Source organism: Hordeum vulgare, chromosome 4H (genome assembly GCF_904849725.1).
Source record: "Hordeum vulgare subsp. vulgare chromosome 4H, MorexV3_pseudomolecules_assembly, whole genome shotgun sequence".
Classification (NCBI taxonomy): Eukaryota; Viridiplantae; Streptophyta; class Magnoliopsida; order Poales; family Poaceae; genus Hordeum; species Hordeum vulgare.
In genome coordinates this window covers 183,127,575-183,142,855 of record NC_058521.1, presented here as the reverse complement: position 1 = coordinate 183,142,855, position 15,281 = coordinate 183,127,575, and positions in this window count along the sequence as shown.

Genomic DNA, 15,281 nt, shown 5'->3' with positions numbered 1-15,281 from the left:
ATCACCCTTTCCACTTCGAGGGAACACCAACGCAAAGCTCCAAGGCCACGGGGGAATCCTTTGCATATTTTCCTAGGAAGTCCCATAAGGCGTAGCCGTAGCAGAAGGATTCCTGGTGCCGTTGTTGGGGAGTATCAAGCAACACTCCTATTTCTGGCGCCGTTGGAAGGTCTTTTGTTGTAGTAGCAGCCACCCCCCAGGCCGCGCCGTGAGGGCTTGTGGGGCCCACAAGGCTCCACCGCCTCCAAACTCAGCTCTATATATTCTGTTTCGCCCGGAAAAAAATCAGGGAGAAGGATTCATCGCGTTTTACGATACGGAGGCGCCGCCACCTCGTGTTCTTCATCTGGAGGGCAGATCTGGAGTCCGTTCTGGGCTCCAGAGAGGGGAAATCTTCGCCAACGTCATCATCAACCTTCATGCATCGCCAATTCCATGATGCTCTTCACCGTTCGTGAGTAATCTCATCGTAGGCTTGCTGGACGGTGATGAGTTGGATGAGATCTATCATGTAATCGAGTTAGTTTTGACGGGGATTGATCCCTAGTATCCACTATGTTCTGAGATTGATGTTGCTACTACTTTGCCATGCTTAATGCTTGTCACTAGGGCCCGAGTGCCATAATTTCAGATCTGAACCAATTATGTTGTCGCCAATATATGTGTGTTTTAGATCCTATCTTGCAAGTTGTAGTCACCTACTATGTGTTACGACCCGGCAACCCCGGAGTGACAATAGCCGGAACCACTCCCGGAGATGACCATAGCATGAGGAGTTCGTGTATTCACCAAGTGTTAATGCGTTGGTCCGGTTCTTTATTAAAAGGAGAACCTTAATATCCCGTAGTTTCCATTAGGACCCCGCTGCCACGGGATTGATGGACAATAGATGTCATGCAAGTTCTTTTCCCTAAGCACGTATGACTACATACGGAATACATGCCTACATTAGATTGATGAACGGGAGCTAGTTACTTATCTCTCCGTGTTATAGATGTTAGATGATGAATCACATCCGGCATAATCATCCATCACCGATCCAATGCCTACGAGTCTTTTACTATTCGTCCTTGCTACGTTACTTTACTACTACTGTTACTCTGCTGCTACTGCTGTTCCTTGCTACTGTTGTCACTACTGTTGTTACTTGCTACTGCTGTCACTACTATTGTTACTTGCTACCTTGCTGTTACGTGCTGCAACACTTTTCTGGCGCCATTGATACAACAAGTTAGGAATAGTCTGCCGTCAACAGATTCTTTTCTGGCACTGTTGCTATCATACCACTTTGCTACTGATACTTTGCTTGCAGACACTAATCTTTCAGGTGTGGTTGAATTGACAACTCAGCTGCTAATACTTGAGAGTATTCTTTCGCTTCCCCTTGTGTCGAATCAATAAATTTGGGTTGAATACTCTACCCTCAAAAACTGTTGCGATCCCATACGCTTGTGGGTCATCAAGGCTATTTTCTCGCGCCGTTGCCGGGGAAGCACAACTATATTCTCTGAGTCACTTGGGATTTACGTCTGCTGGTCACTATGAGGAATCCGAATGATCTAAGAACTGAAATCTTGCCTTCCACTACGAGGACAGGCAAGGAACTACCATCTAGCTCTGCACTTGATTCTCCTTCAGTTATGAGTAAGTTTACGACATCACCTCCTGCTAGAAATCTTGATATGTCGCTTGTGCTTGATGATGCTACTTCTGCTACCCATGATGCTTATGATGATGCTATGCTTGATACTGCTTTGCCTGATGATGCCATGCTTGATACTGCTTTGTCTGATGATGCTATGCTTGATACTGCTTTGCCACTAGGTGCATTCCTTGATGCACAAATTGCTAGAGTTGCTGCTAGATGTGATGATACTTCTGAAACTGCTAATACTATTGAAGTAGAACCTGCTACTATGCCTGAATTGCGTGTTATGCTTGAGCGCTATGTTATGGAAGGAGAGATAGCTGAGGACTTTCTTGCGTGTAAGGATAGCTATGATGTTGATAAACTACTGCTCTAGTGGAAAGAAAAATCTCTGAACGCTAGGATGAAATACGACCCGAAGTTTGCTACTTCGCCTATCTTTGTGACCGATAAGGATTATGAATTCTCTGTCGACCCTGAGTTAATCACTCTAGTCGAATCTGATCCTTTTCACGGTTATGAGTCTGAAACGGTTGTATCCCATCTTAATAAACTGCACGATATAGCCACCCTATTCACTAGTGAGGAAAAGATCCGCCACTACTATATCCTCAAGCTGTTTCCTTTCTCTCTAAAGGATGATGCTAAGACTTGGTTCACTTCTCTTGCTCCTGGTTGTGCGTGTAGCCCCTAGGATATGGTCTACTACTTCTCTGAAAAATATTTCCATGTCCACAAGAAGCAAGCTGCCTTGCAGGAAATATACAACTTTGCCCAAGCTGAGGAAGAGAGTCTCCCACAAGCTTGGGGAGGCTCATCCAGCTACTGAATGCTTTGCCTGATCACCCTCTTGAGAAGAATGAAATACTTGATATCTTATATAATGGACTTACCGATGCTTCCAAAGACCACCTAGATAGTTGTGTTGGTTCTGTTTTTAGGGAACGAACCGTAGAACAAGTTGAGATCCTATTGAATAACATCTTGTGCAATGAGAACGCTTGGACTATTCCCGAACCACCTCCTAAGCCGACTCCAAAGAAAAGAGGTATTCTATTCCTCAGTCCTGAAGATATGCAAGAAGCCAAGAAATCTATGCAAGAGAAAGGCATTAAATCTAAAGATGTCAAGAATCTACCACCTATCGAAGAGATCCTTGGTCTCGATAACCCGATACACGTAGTAGAAGTAAATTCTCTGCGTAGGTTTGATGAGAGTGATATTATTTTTGATAAACCTGCTAGCTTATGCTTGGATGAATTTGATAACTTTGTTGCCAAACAACAAAGTTTCAATGCTTATGTTAGCAGACAATTGGAACAGAATGCTTGTATGCTTAGTCATTTAAGTGCTTGTGTGGACAGAAATGTCAATGATCTTAAGGTTCTGAGTAAACAGGCCTCTATGGTTACTACTCAGGTAGAACAAGTACTTAAAGCTCAGAATGACTTGCTCAATGAGTTGAATGACAATTCTGTCAGAGTCATCACTAGAGGCGGTAGAATGACCCAGGAACCTTTGTATCTTGAGGGTCATCCGAAGAGAATTGAACAAGATTCTCAAGGAGTTAGCACTGATGCACCTAGTCATCCTAGAAAGAAGAAGAAAGATGATAGGGACCTGCACGCTAGCAACCCTGTTGCTGCTACACCTGAGAGTCCAAACGATGCCTATGTTTCTGATGCTGAGACACAATCTGGTAATGAACATGAGCCTAATGACGATATCAATAGTGATGTTCATGTTGATGCTCAACCTAGCAATGATAAGGATGTGGAGATTGAACCTGTTGATCCTGATAACCCACAGCCTAAGAATAAGAGATATGATAAGAATGACTTCACTGCTAGGAAGCATGGTAAAGAAAGGGATCCATGGGTTCAGAAACCCATGCCCTTTCCTCCCAAACCATCCAAGAAAAAGGATGATGATGATTTTGAGAGATTCGTTGAAATGATCAAACCTGTCTTTCTGCAAATGCGTATGACAGATATTCTCAAAATGTCTTTGTATGCTAAGTACATGAAGGATATTGTGAATAGTAAGAGGAGGATACCTTAGGTTAAGATTTCCACCATGCTTGCTAATTATACCTTCAAGGGTGGAACTCCTAAGAAACTAGGTGATCCCGGTGTGCCCACTATACCTTGCTCCATTAAAGGCAACTACGTTAGAACTGCGTTATGCGACCTTGGAGCCGGTGTTAGTGTTATGCCTCTCTCTCTTTATCGTAGACTTGAGCTGGATAAGTTGACACCCACTGAAATCTCTCTGCAAATGGCCGACAAATCAACTGCTTTCCCTATCGGCATTTGCGAGGATGTGCCTATTGTGGTTGCCAATGTCACTATTTTAACAGACTTTGTTATCTTGGATATTCCCGAGGACGATGCCATGGCGGTCATCCTCGAAAAACTCTTTTTAAACACTGCAGGGGCTGTTATAGATTGCAACAAGGGCAATGTCACTTTCCATGTCAACGGTAATGAGCATACGGTGCACTTTCGGATGAAACAATATCGTGTACATTGCATCAATGCTCTCGAAAAAACTTCATCGATACTTATTGGGAGCTTTGAATGCCCTATACCTCGTGTCAAGATGCAGTATGATTTGCTTGTTGGGGAGATACACATCCCCATTGAGGTGACCTAGTGACTATTCGAGAATTATCCGTTCTCTTTTGCGATTCGAAAAAGTTTGTCAAAGAGACTTGATCAACCTCGCTGATGGATTTCTTTCGATGACCATGAGATGGATGAATCGAGGAGTCACAACCTCTGTTCCAAGCTTTCACCTTCAGTTGCTTAGAAGAAAAATGATAGGTTTAGTTTAGTTTTCCATGTTCTCTGTTTTAGCGTCCGGTGGAAAAGTACCCCAAAAATAAGAGTTCTCCGAACGTCCTGAAAATCAAGTATGATCTTTTCTAGAATTTTTGAAAAATACTGGGACAAAGAGCCTGTCTAGGGGCTGCACGAGTGGGCCACAAGCCCTTGAGGCACGCGCACCCCACTAGTCGCGCCACCCATGCTTGTGGGGGCCCACAGGCACCCGCTCCACTCATTCTTGCTCTCATCTGGTTCTCCTACCTCCAAAAAAATCATTTCGCAGCTCAAACCCGTGTTCTTACTCCTCTTGCTGGGATTTTCGATCTCTTTGCTCAAAACACCATTCTCCGAACTGTTTTGGGGAAATTACTCCTTGAGATAGAAAAGGGAAAATATGAGGAGGTTCTTAAGAGGCTCTTCAAGCCTTGACCCCAAGGATGATGGGAGTGAGAAGAAGCCCAAGTATCTGGTCCCTCGAGTCACAGAAGTTCGAGCTTGCGAGTGGCCAAGCGATGTGTTCTTACGCGCCGCTGGAATTTATGAGGACTTTTATCACTTGGTGGAAAACGCACGCCTTACCGCCGTGGTTGAAGATAAGTGTCTGCAATACCTCCTATGGTTGAGTTTAAACTTTACGATTTCCCCCAGCGCATGTCACTCCAGGATTTTTGCAATGTTTGCAAATTACCTTACGTTGGGGATATTCATGAACCTCGTCCACGGGACTTGGAAGCTTTCATAGATACAATTGTTGTGGGAGAGGAGACAGGAGTGTCTTGCACTAGAGCTGCTAGCATTCATTTTCCCGTGCTTCGGTACTTCTCATTATTTGTGGGAAAATGTTTGATTGGTCGTGGGAAAGCTGGGTCACTTAGTTCCCGAGATCTTGCGATCTTGCGCGAAGCCCTTTATAATGATAAAACTTATAGCTTGGGTGCTATAGTAGCTCAACGGTTGAACCTGAACCGTTCTAAAGGTGTTGTCTATGGAGGTATCTATGCTACCCGTCTTGCCAGACACTTTGAGATACCCATTAGACAGGAGGAGGAAGAAGAGGTTCTTCTTCCTGAGAGATATCTATATTATGATAGCATGGTTCGCCATGACTTTCTTGATAGAGATATAAGTAGAAGGATGATTTATAACCTGGTATTTAGTCAGGGTACTTGTGAGACTATTACTTTGCCTGCTCCTTCTTTGTTCAATCTTCATGCAGGCAGGTACATTATTATGCCCTCAGACATCTATGCATATTGGGGCTTAGCCCAACCACAGGTGCCGGTGCCCGAGCCACCAGTCGAGTACCAGACGCCAGTTTATCAATGGGAGCCAGAGAAGCTCACACAACAGTGGCATCCTCAGTCCACTCCGGAGTACCCCAGAGCTGGTTATTTCCCTCCATGGGAGTAGACCAACTTAGGCCAAAAGCCTAAGCTTGGGGGAGTACGTGTTTCTCACCGACTTTACATTCTTTCTTATGCTTTCACTTTGTTCGTTGGTGTTCACACTTTTCCACTGTATCATCCATGCTAGTTTATTTCTTTTTCTTGTTTTCTTTTCATGTGTCTGTCTAGTTTGAGAAAACCAAAAAGATTTTTTTTCTTTTGCTTGTTGGGAGTTTTCCGTGTAAATAGTTTTCTTTTTCTTTGGGTGAAGGTAGAAGATAATGGTCACAATGTTTAGTGGCTCTCGCATGCATACCTATTTAGCTGTCAAAGAGCCATATTACTTTGTCTTCTCCTTTGTGTTTGCCTGCAGATTCCAGCGTAGTCCAATGCACGAGCACTGTTATTATTGTTCACATCGTTCGGTCGTGCAAGTGAAAGGCAATAATGACGATATATGATGAAGTGACTGATACGTCCATTTTGCATCATGCTTTCATGTTGATATTTATTGCTTTATGGGTTGTTATATTACTTTGTGGTACCATATTTATGCATTTTCTCTCTTATTTGCAAGGTTTAATTGAAGAGGGAGAATTCAGGCAGCTGGAATTCTGGACTGGAAAAGGAGCAAATCTTAGTCCACTATTCTGCACATCTCCAAATGCCCTCAAAAGTTACGTGGAATTTCTTGGGATTATATAAAAAATACTGGGCAAAAGAAGTACCACAGGGGGGCTGCCAGGGCGCCACAAGCCCTGCCACCGCCACCCCCCTAGTGGCGGAGGGCAAGCTTGTGGGCTCCCTGACGGCCCACTAGCCCCCCTCTTTGCTATATGAAGGGTTTCGTTCCAGAAAAAAATCAATCAGGAGCTTTTTCGTGGTTTCGCCGCCGCCACGATACGGAACTTGAGCAGATCCAATCTAGAGCTCCGGCAGGACGATCCTGCCGGGGAAACTTCCCTCTCGGAGGGGGAAATCGTCGCCATCGTCATCACCAACACTCCTCTCGTCGGAGGGGAGGCATCTACATCAACATCTTCATCAGCACCATCTCCTCTCCAATCCCTAGTTCATCTCTTGTAACCAATCTCCGTCTCACGACTCCGATTGGTACTTGTAAGGTTGCTAGTTCGATTACTTGGTGGAAGAGTTTATGTTCAGATCCTTGATGCTATTCATTACACCTCTGATCATGATTATGATTATGCTTTGTGAGTAGTTACTTTTGTTCCTGAGGACATGGGATAAGTCATGCCGATAATAGTCATGTGAATTTGATATTCGTTCGGTATTTTGATATGCTGTATGTTGTTTTTCCTCTAGTGGTGTTATGTGAACGTCGACTACATAACACTTCACCATACTTGGGCCTAGAGGAAGGCATTGGGGAGTAGTAAGTAGGTGATGGGTTGCTGGAGTGACAGAAGCTTAAACCCCAGTCTATGCGTTGCTTCGTAAGGGGTTGATTTGGATTCACTAGTTTAATGCTATGGTTAGACGTTGTCTTAATTCTTCTTTCGTAGTTGCGGATGCTTGCGAGACGGGTTAATCATAAGTGGGATGCTTGTCCAAGTAAGGGCAGTACCCAAGCGCCGGTCCACCCACATATCAAACTATCAAAGTAACGAACGCGAATCATATGAACATGATGAAACTAGCATGACAGAAATTCCCGTGTGTCCTCGGGAGCATTTTTCCTCCTATAAGACTTTGTTCAGACTTGTCCGTTGCTGCAAAAGGGATTGGGCTACTTGCTGCACCGTTGCTACTACTTGTTACTTGTTACTTTTCGCTTGCTACGTTTCATCTCAATACACCATCACTTGTTACCGCTACTTTCAGTGCTTGAAGTTATTACCTTGCTGAAAACCGTTTATCAGAGCCTTCTGCTCCTCGTTGGGTTCGACACTCTTACTTATCGAAAGGACTTCAATTGATCCCCTATACTTGTGGGTCATCAAGACTCTTTTCTGGCGCCGTTGCCGGGGAGTGAAGCGCCTTTGGTAAGTGGAAATTGGTAAGGACACATCTATATACTGTGCTGAAATTTATTGTCACTTGTCACTATGGAAACTGTTCCTTTGAGGAGTTTGTTCGGGGTATCTTCACCATGAACGGAAGCACGAGGAGTTGTTCCTCAACCTGAGGTACCTACTGAAAATATCTTTTATGAAATTCCTTCGGGTATGCTTGAGAAACTGCTGGCTAATCCTTTCACGCGAGATGGATCTTCACATCCAGACATGCATATGATCTATGTAGATGAAGTTTGTGGTTTATTTAAGCTTGCAGGTTTGCCCGAGGATGAGGTAAAGAAGAAAGTCTTTCCTTTATCTTTGAAGGATAAGGCGTTGACATGGTATAGGCTATGTGATGATACTGGATCATGGGCTACAATTGGTCGAAGTTGGAATTTCATCAAAAGTTTTATCCTACGCATTTAGTACATCGTGATCGGAACTTTATTTATAACTTTTGGCCTCGTGACAGGGAAAGCATAGCTAAAGCTTGGGGGAGGCTTAAATCAATGCTATATTCATGCCCCAATCATGAGCTCTCGAGAGAAATCATCACTCAAAACTTTTATGCTCGGCTTTCTCATGAAGATCGTACCTTGCTTGACACTTCTTGTACCCGTTCTTTTATGAAGAAGGATATTGATCACAAGTGGGATTTATTGGAAAGAATCAAACGCAACTCTGAAGATTGGGAGCTGGAGGAAGGTAAGGAGTCAGGTATGAATTTCCAGTTTGATTGTGTTAAATATTTTGTTGAGACAAACACTTTTAGAGATTTTAGCGCTAAGTATGGACTTGATTCTGAGATAGTAGCTTCTCTATGTGAATCTTTTGCTGCTCATGTTGATCTTCCCAAAGAGAAGTGGTTTAAATATCATCCTCCTGTAGAAAGCAACATAGCCAAAACCAATCTAGTTGAGGAGAAAGTCATTGCTTTTAGTGATCCTGTTGTTCCTTGTGCTTACACTCAGAAACCACCATACCCTGCTAGGATAAAGGATTATTCTAAAGCTCCAACTGTGATACGTAGGGGTTACATTAGACCACTTGCACCCCCTGAGGAAATTAGAGTTGAACCTAGTGTTGCTATTATGAAAGATCTCTTAGCCGAAGACGTAGACGGGCATGTTATCAAATTTTGTGAGGACTCCGCTAGAATTGCTAAACCTCACGCAAAAGAAAAATACGGACCTGTAGTTGGCCTGCCCGTTGTTTCTGTCAAGATAGGAGATCACTGTTACCATGGTTTATGTCATATGGGAGCTAGTGTTAGTGCAATACCCCGTTCACTATATGATGAAATCAAAGATGAGATTGCACCTGCTGAGTTAGAACCCATTGATGTCACTATTACACTAGCTAATAGAGACACTATCTGCCCTCTGGGAATTGTGAGAGACGTAGAAGTCATGTGTGGTAAGACGAAGTATCCTACTGATTTCCTCGTCCTTGGTACTGCACAAGATAGCTTTTGTCCCATCATATTTGGTTGACCCTTTCTCAACATTGTCAATGCTCACATTGATTGCATTAAGCAGACTGTCACACTTAGTTTCGAGGGTGTGTCTCATGAATTTAACTTTTCCAAGTTTGGAAGACAGCCCCATGAAAAAGAGTCATCTAGTAGGGATGAAATCATTGCTCTTGCCTCTATTGTCGTACCTCCTATGGATCCTTTAGAGAAATATCTGCGTGAGCATGAAAATGATATGCATATGGAGGAGAGAGATGAGATAGATAAAATTGTCTTAGAACAATATCCTATTCTCAAGAATAATCTGCCTGTTGAACTGCTTGGGGATCCTCCCCCACCAAAGGGTGATCCTGTTTTCGAGCTTAAACAGTTGCCTGATACTCTTAAGTATGCCTATCTTGATGAGAAGGAGATATATCCTGTTATTATTTGTGCTCTTCTCTCAGAGCACGAAGAGAAGAAGTTACTAAGAACTCTGAGGAAGCACCGTGCTGCTATTGGATATACTCTTGATGATCTTAAGGGTATTAGTCCTACTCTATGTCAGCACAAGATTAAAACCGATCCTGACTTTAAACCAGTTGCTGATCATCAAAGGAGATTAAATCCTAAGATGAAAGAGGTTGTTAGAAAAGAAATATTAAAGCTTCTAGAAGCAGGAATCATTTATCTTGTTGCTCATAGTGATTGGGTAAGTCCAGTACATTGCGTACCTAAGAAGGGAGGTATCACCCATCGTTCCTAATGATAAGGATGAACTAATCCCACAAAGGATTATTACCGGCTATAGGGTGGTGATAGACTTCTGGAAACTGAACGAGGCAACCAAAAAAGATCATTATCCTTTGTTGTTTATCGACCAAATGCTAGAAAGGCTATCAAAACACACACACTTCTGCTTTCTAGACGGTTATTCAGGTTTCTCGCAAATACCTGTTGCACAATCTAATCAGGAGAAAACCACTTTCACCTGCCCCTTCGGTACCTTTGCTTATAGACGTATGCCTTTTGGCTTATGCAATGCACCTGCCACTTTTCAAAGATGTATGATGGCTATATTCTCTGACTTCTGTGAAAAGATTGTCTAGGTTTTCATGGATTACTTCTCCATTTACGGGTCTTCCTTTGACGATTGCCTCAGCAACCTTGATCGAGTCTTACAAAGATGCGAAGATACCAACCTCGTTTTGAATTGGGAGAAGTTCTACTTTATGGTTAACGAAGGTATCGTCTTAGGACACAAAATTTCTGAGAGACGCATTGAAGTTGATAAGGCTAAGGTTGATGCAATTGAGAAAATGCCTTGCCCCACAAATATCAGAGGTATACGAAGTTTCTTAGGTCATGCTGGTTTCTATAGAAGGTTCATTAAAGACTTCTCTAAGATTTCTAGGCCTCTTACCAACCTCTTGCAGAAGGTTGTTCCTTTTGTTTTTTATGAGGATTGTGAGGAAGCTTTCGAAATACTTAAGAAGGCTTTGATAACCGCACCTATTGTTCAACCACCTGACTGGAACTTGCCCTTTGAAATCATGTGCGATGCTAGTGATTATGCTGTTGGTGCTGTTCTAGGACAGATAGTTCACAAGAAGTTGAATGTTATTCACTATGCTAGTAAAACTCTAGACAGTGCCCAAAGAAACTATGCCACTGGAGAGAAGGAATTTTTAGCAGTCGTGCTTGCATGTGAAAAGTTCAGATTTTATATAGTTGACTCCAAAGCCACTATTCACTCTGATCATGCTGCTATTAAGTACCTTATGGAGAACAAGGACGCTAAGCCTAGGCTGATCAGATGGGTTCTCCTGCTACAGGATTTTGATTTGCACGTCGTTGACCGAAAGGGTGCTGATAACCCTGTAGCAGATAACTTGTCTAGGCTAGAGAATGTCCTTGATGACCCACGACCTACTGATGACAGCTTTCCTGATGAGCAATTAAATGTCATCCGCACTTCACATAGTGCATCGTGGTATGCTGATTACGCAAACTATATCGTAGCCAAATACATACCACCCAGTTTCACCTATCAGCAAAAGAAGAACTTCTTCTTTGATTTGAGACACTACTTTTGGGATGATCCTCACCTTTATAAGGAAGGAGTAGATGGTGTTATTAGACGTTGTGTGCCTGAACATGAACAGGGACAGATCTTGCAGAAGTGTCATTTCGAAGCCTACGGAGGACACCACGCTGGAGATAGAACTGCCCATAAGGTATTGCAATCAGGTTTCTATTGGCCCACTCTCTTCAAGGACGCCCATAAGTTTGTCTTGTCTTGTGACGAATGCCAAAGAATAGGGAATATCAGTAAGTGTCAGGAAATGCCTATGAACTATTCACTTGTCATTGAACCATTCGATGTCTGGGGCTTTGATTATATGTGACCCTTCCCGAGTTCCAATGGGTACACTCACATCTTAGTTGCTGTGGATTACGTCACTAAGTGGGTAGAAGCTATCCCCACTAAAAATGTTGATCACCACACCTCTATTAAGATGCTTAAAGAAGTCATTTTCCCAAGATTTGGAGTCCCTAGATATCTGATGACTGATGGCGGTTCACACCTCATTCATGGTGTTTTCCGCAAGATGCTCACTAAGTATGATGTCAACCATAGAGTTGCATCTTCTTACCATCCTCAGTCTAGTGGTCAAGTGGAGTTGAGTAATAGGGAGATCAAGTTGATCCTACAAAAGACCGTCAATAGATCTCGAAAGAACTGGTCTAGCAAACTTGACGATGCACTATGGGTTTATAGGACTACTTATAAGTATCCCATGGGCATGTCACCGTATAAAATGGTTTATAGTAAGGCCTGTCATTTACCTCTTGAGCTGGAACACAAAGCTTATTGGGAAATCAAAGAGCTCAACTTCGATTTCAAACTTGCCGGTGAGAAGCGGTTGTTTGATATCAGCTCGTTAGATGAATGGAGGGGCCAAGCTTATGAGAATGCCAAGTTGTTCGAGGAAAAGGTTAAGAGATGGCACGATAAACGAATACAGAAACGAGAGTTCAATGTAGGTGATTATGTCCTGCTATACAATTCTCGTTTGAGATTCTTTGCACGCAAGCTTCTCTCTAAATGGGAAGGTCCTTATGTTATCGAGGAAGTATATCATTCCGGTGCCATCAAAATCAATAACATGGAAGGAAATTTTCCTAGAGTGGTAAATGGGCAAAGAATCAAGCATTACATCTCTGGTACTCCCATAAATGTTGAGACCAATATCATCAATGTCATAACTCCAGAGGAGTACATAAAGGATGTTTATCAGCCTGTTTCAGACCCTGAAGACGAAGAGGTATCTATTTCGGTAAGAACTTGGACTCCGATGCTTTCCCAATAGGAAATTTCCTCCATTTTGGAATTTTTGGAAAATTAGAAAAATAAAAAGCAGTCCGAAGAGCGCACTAGGCGGCCACAAGCCCTGCCACCACCACCCCCTGGTGGCGGAGGGCAAGCTTGTGGGCACCTCGTGTGCCTCTCGAACACCGTTTTCTTGCGGAGCACTCCTTCTGGTCTAGAAAAAATCAATATATATTCGCCCGAAGGTTTTGATCTCCGTATCATGCAGGTTTCCTCTGTTTTCGTTTCGAGCCTGTTTCTGCCGCAGATTTAGAGCAAAGATGTCTCAGCAATCTGTCGAGGAGAATGACCTTCACCAAGTTCATGAGGAAGTAGATGTTGATCCGAAAAGAGTAGAAGTCACGGAAGCAGGGACCAAGCTAAGGAAAAAACCCGAGCTAGGAAGGAAGTTCAACCTATGTTCAACATTGAAGACGTTGAAGGAGTAGATTTTCTCCAACCCTTCCTCCACGTGTTGTCTCTGTCCTTGATTGAACTCGTGAGGTTTTGCGAAACAACTCGTGCTCGCAATATTTCCCTTTCTTGTGAAGTTGTTTTGCTGGAAAACCATGTCACAGATCTCAAAGGTATAAATCAAAGATTGATAGCTCTCTTGGTATCAAAGGCGACAACTCCACCACCATCACCACCGAAGGAAGACAACTAAGCATTGGTATGGGCAATCCCCTTGGCTTATGCCAAGCTTGGGGGAGTTGCCCTAGTATCGTATCACCTTTATATATTTTGCTTTTACCTTTGTTTTAGTTCTTTCCTTTCAGTTTTTATTTCTTCTCTTAGAGGAATAAGTCTTTAGTGTTTAGTTTGAGTCTTTTGCTTTAGTCTCTCCCCCGATGTATTCAAGCTTACGAGCTATATAATAAAGAGTATCTTAGTCAAGGGCTTTGCTTTGGGCCATGATCAAAAGTATGAAAAGAACGATAGCATGAAAGATCATGAGACGATCTTATGGAAAGTGATAACTTCACTTATGACACGTATGATGATTGAAACTTGTTGAGAATAAATCAACATAGACCTCAATCATTGTTGCAATTAATAAGAAGTAATAAGGAAAGAGAGTTTCACATACAAATATATCATCTTAGACACTTTTTACAATTGTGAGCACTCACCAAACTATTACATGCTTAGGAGTAGATGTTGGACAAGGAAGACAACATAATGAATTGTGTTTGCTTGGTTCCAAACAATGTTATATGATTAGAGATCCCTTAGCAAGTGAAGATTGCTTCCACCTTATATTAGCCAAAACTCCCGCACCAAGTAGAGATACTACTTGTGCATCCATAAACCTTCAACCCAGTTTTTCCATGAGAGTCCACCATACCTACCTATGGATTGAATAAGATCCTTCAAGTAAGTTGTCATCGGTGCAAGCAATAAAAATTGCTCTCTAATATGTATGGTCTATTAGTGTGTGGAAAATAAGCTTTGTACGAACCTCTGATGAGGAAGACAGAAAAGCGACAGACTGCATAATAACGTTCTTTATCACAGGAGGCAATATAAAGTGGCGTTCCTCCGCACTAAGAGGACACGCATTCAAACCTCAAAAGCGCATGACAACCTCTACTTCCTTCTGCGAAGGGCCTATCTTGTACCTTTACTTTTTGCCCTTGTAAGAGTCATGGTGATCTTCACCAATTCCCTATTTTTTGCCTTTGTCTTGGCTACCGTCACATGCTTGGGAAAGATCTATATTCATATATCAACTTGGAATTGAGTACTCATGCTTTATTATTGTTGACTTTACCCTTGAGGTAAACCGTTGGGAGGCAAAACTATAAGCCCCTATCTTCCTCTGTGTCCAGCTGAAACTTTGACACCATGAGTACCGCGTAAGTTGTAACAATTGTGGAAAACAAAAGAGATGATTGAGTATGTGGATTTGCCTTACAAGCTCTTATTTGACTCTTTCTGATGTTGTGATAAATTGCAATTGCTTCAATGACTTTGGACTGTTGTTGGTTACTTCTCGGTAAGGTTTTTGCTTCATGCTTTGCTTTGTGAAGGAATTGTTACTTTCCCATAAGAATCTTTATGATGTATAGTTGTCCTATGTGTGATCATGATGCCCTCATGTCCGTATTATGTTTTATCGACACCTTCGTCCCTCAACATGTGGACATGTTTATGGAACTTGGTTTTTGCTTGAGGACAAGCGAGGTCTAAGCTTGGGGGAGTTGATACGTCCATTTTGCATCATGCTTTCATGTTGATATTTATTTCTTTATGGGCTGTTATATTACTTTGTGGTACCATATTTATGCCTTTTCTCTCTTATTTTCCAAGGTTGAATTAAAGAGGGAGAATTTAGGGAGCTGGAATTCTGGACAGGAAAACGAGCAAATCTTAGTCCACTATTCTGCACATCTCCAAATGCCCTGAAAAGTTACGTGGAATTTTTTGGGATTATATAAAAAATACTGGGCGAAAGAAGTACCGGAGGGGGCTGCCAGGGCGCCACAAGCCCTGCTACCGCCACCCCCTGGTGGCGGAGGGCAAGCTTGTGGGCTCCCTGACGGCCCACTAGCCCCCCCTCTTTTGCTATA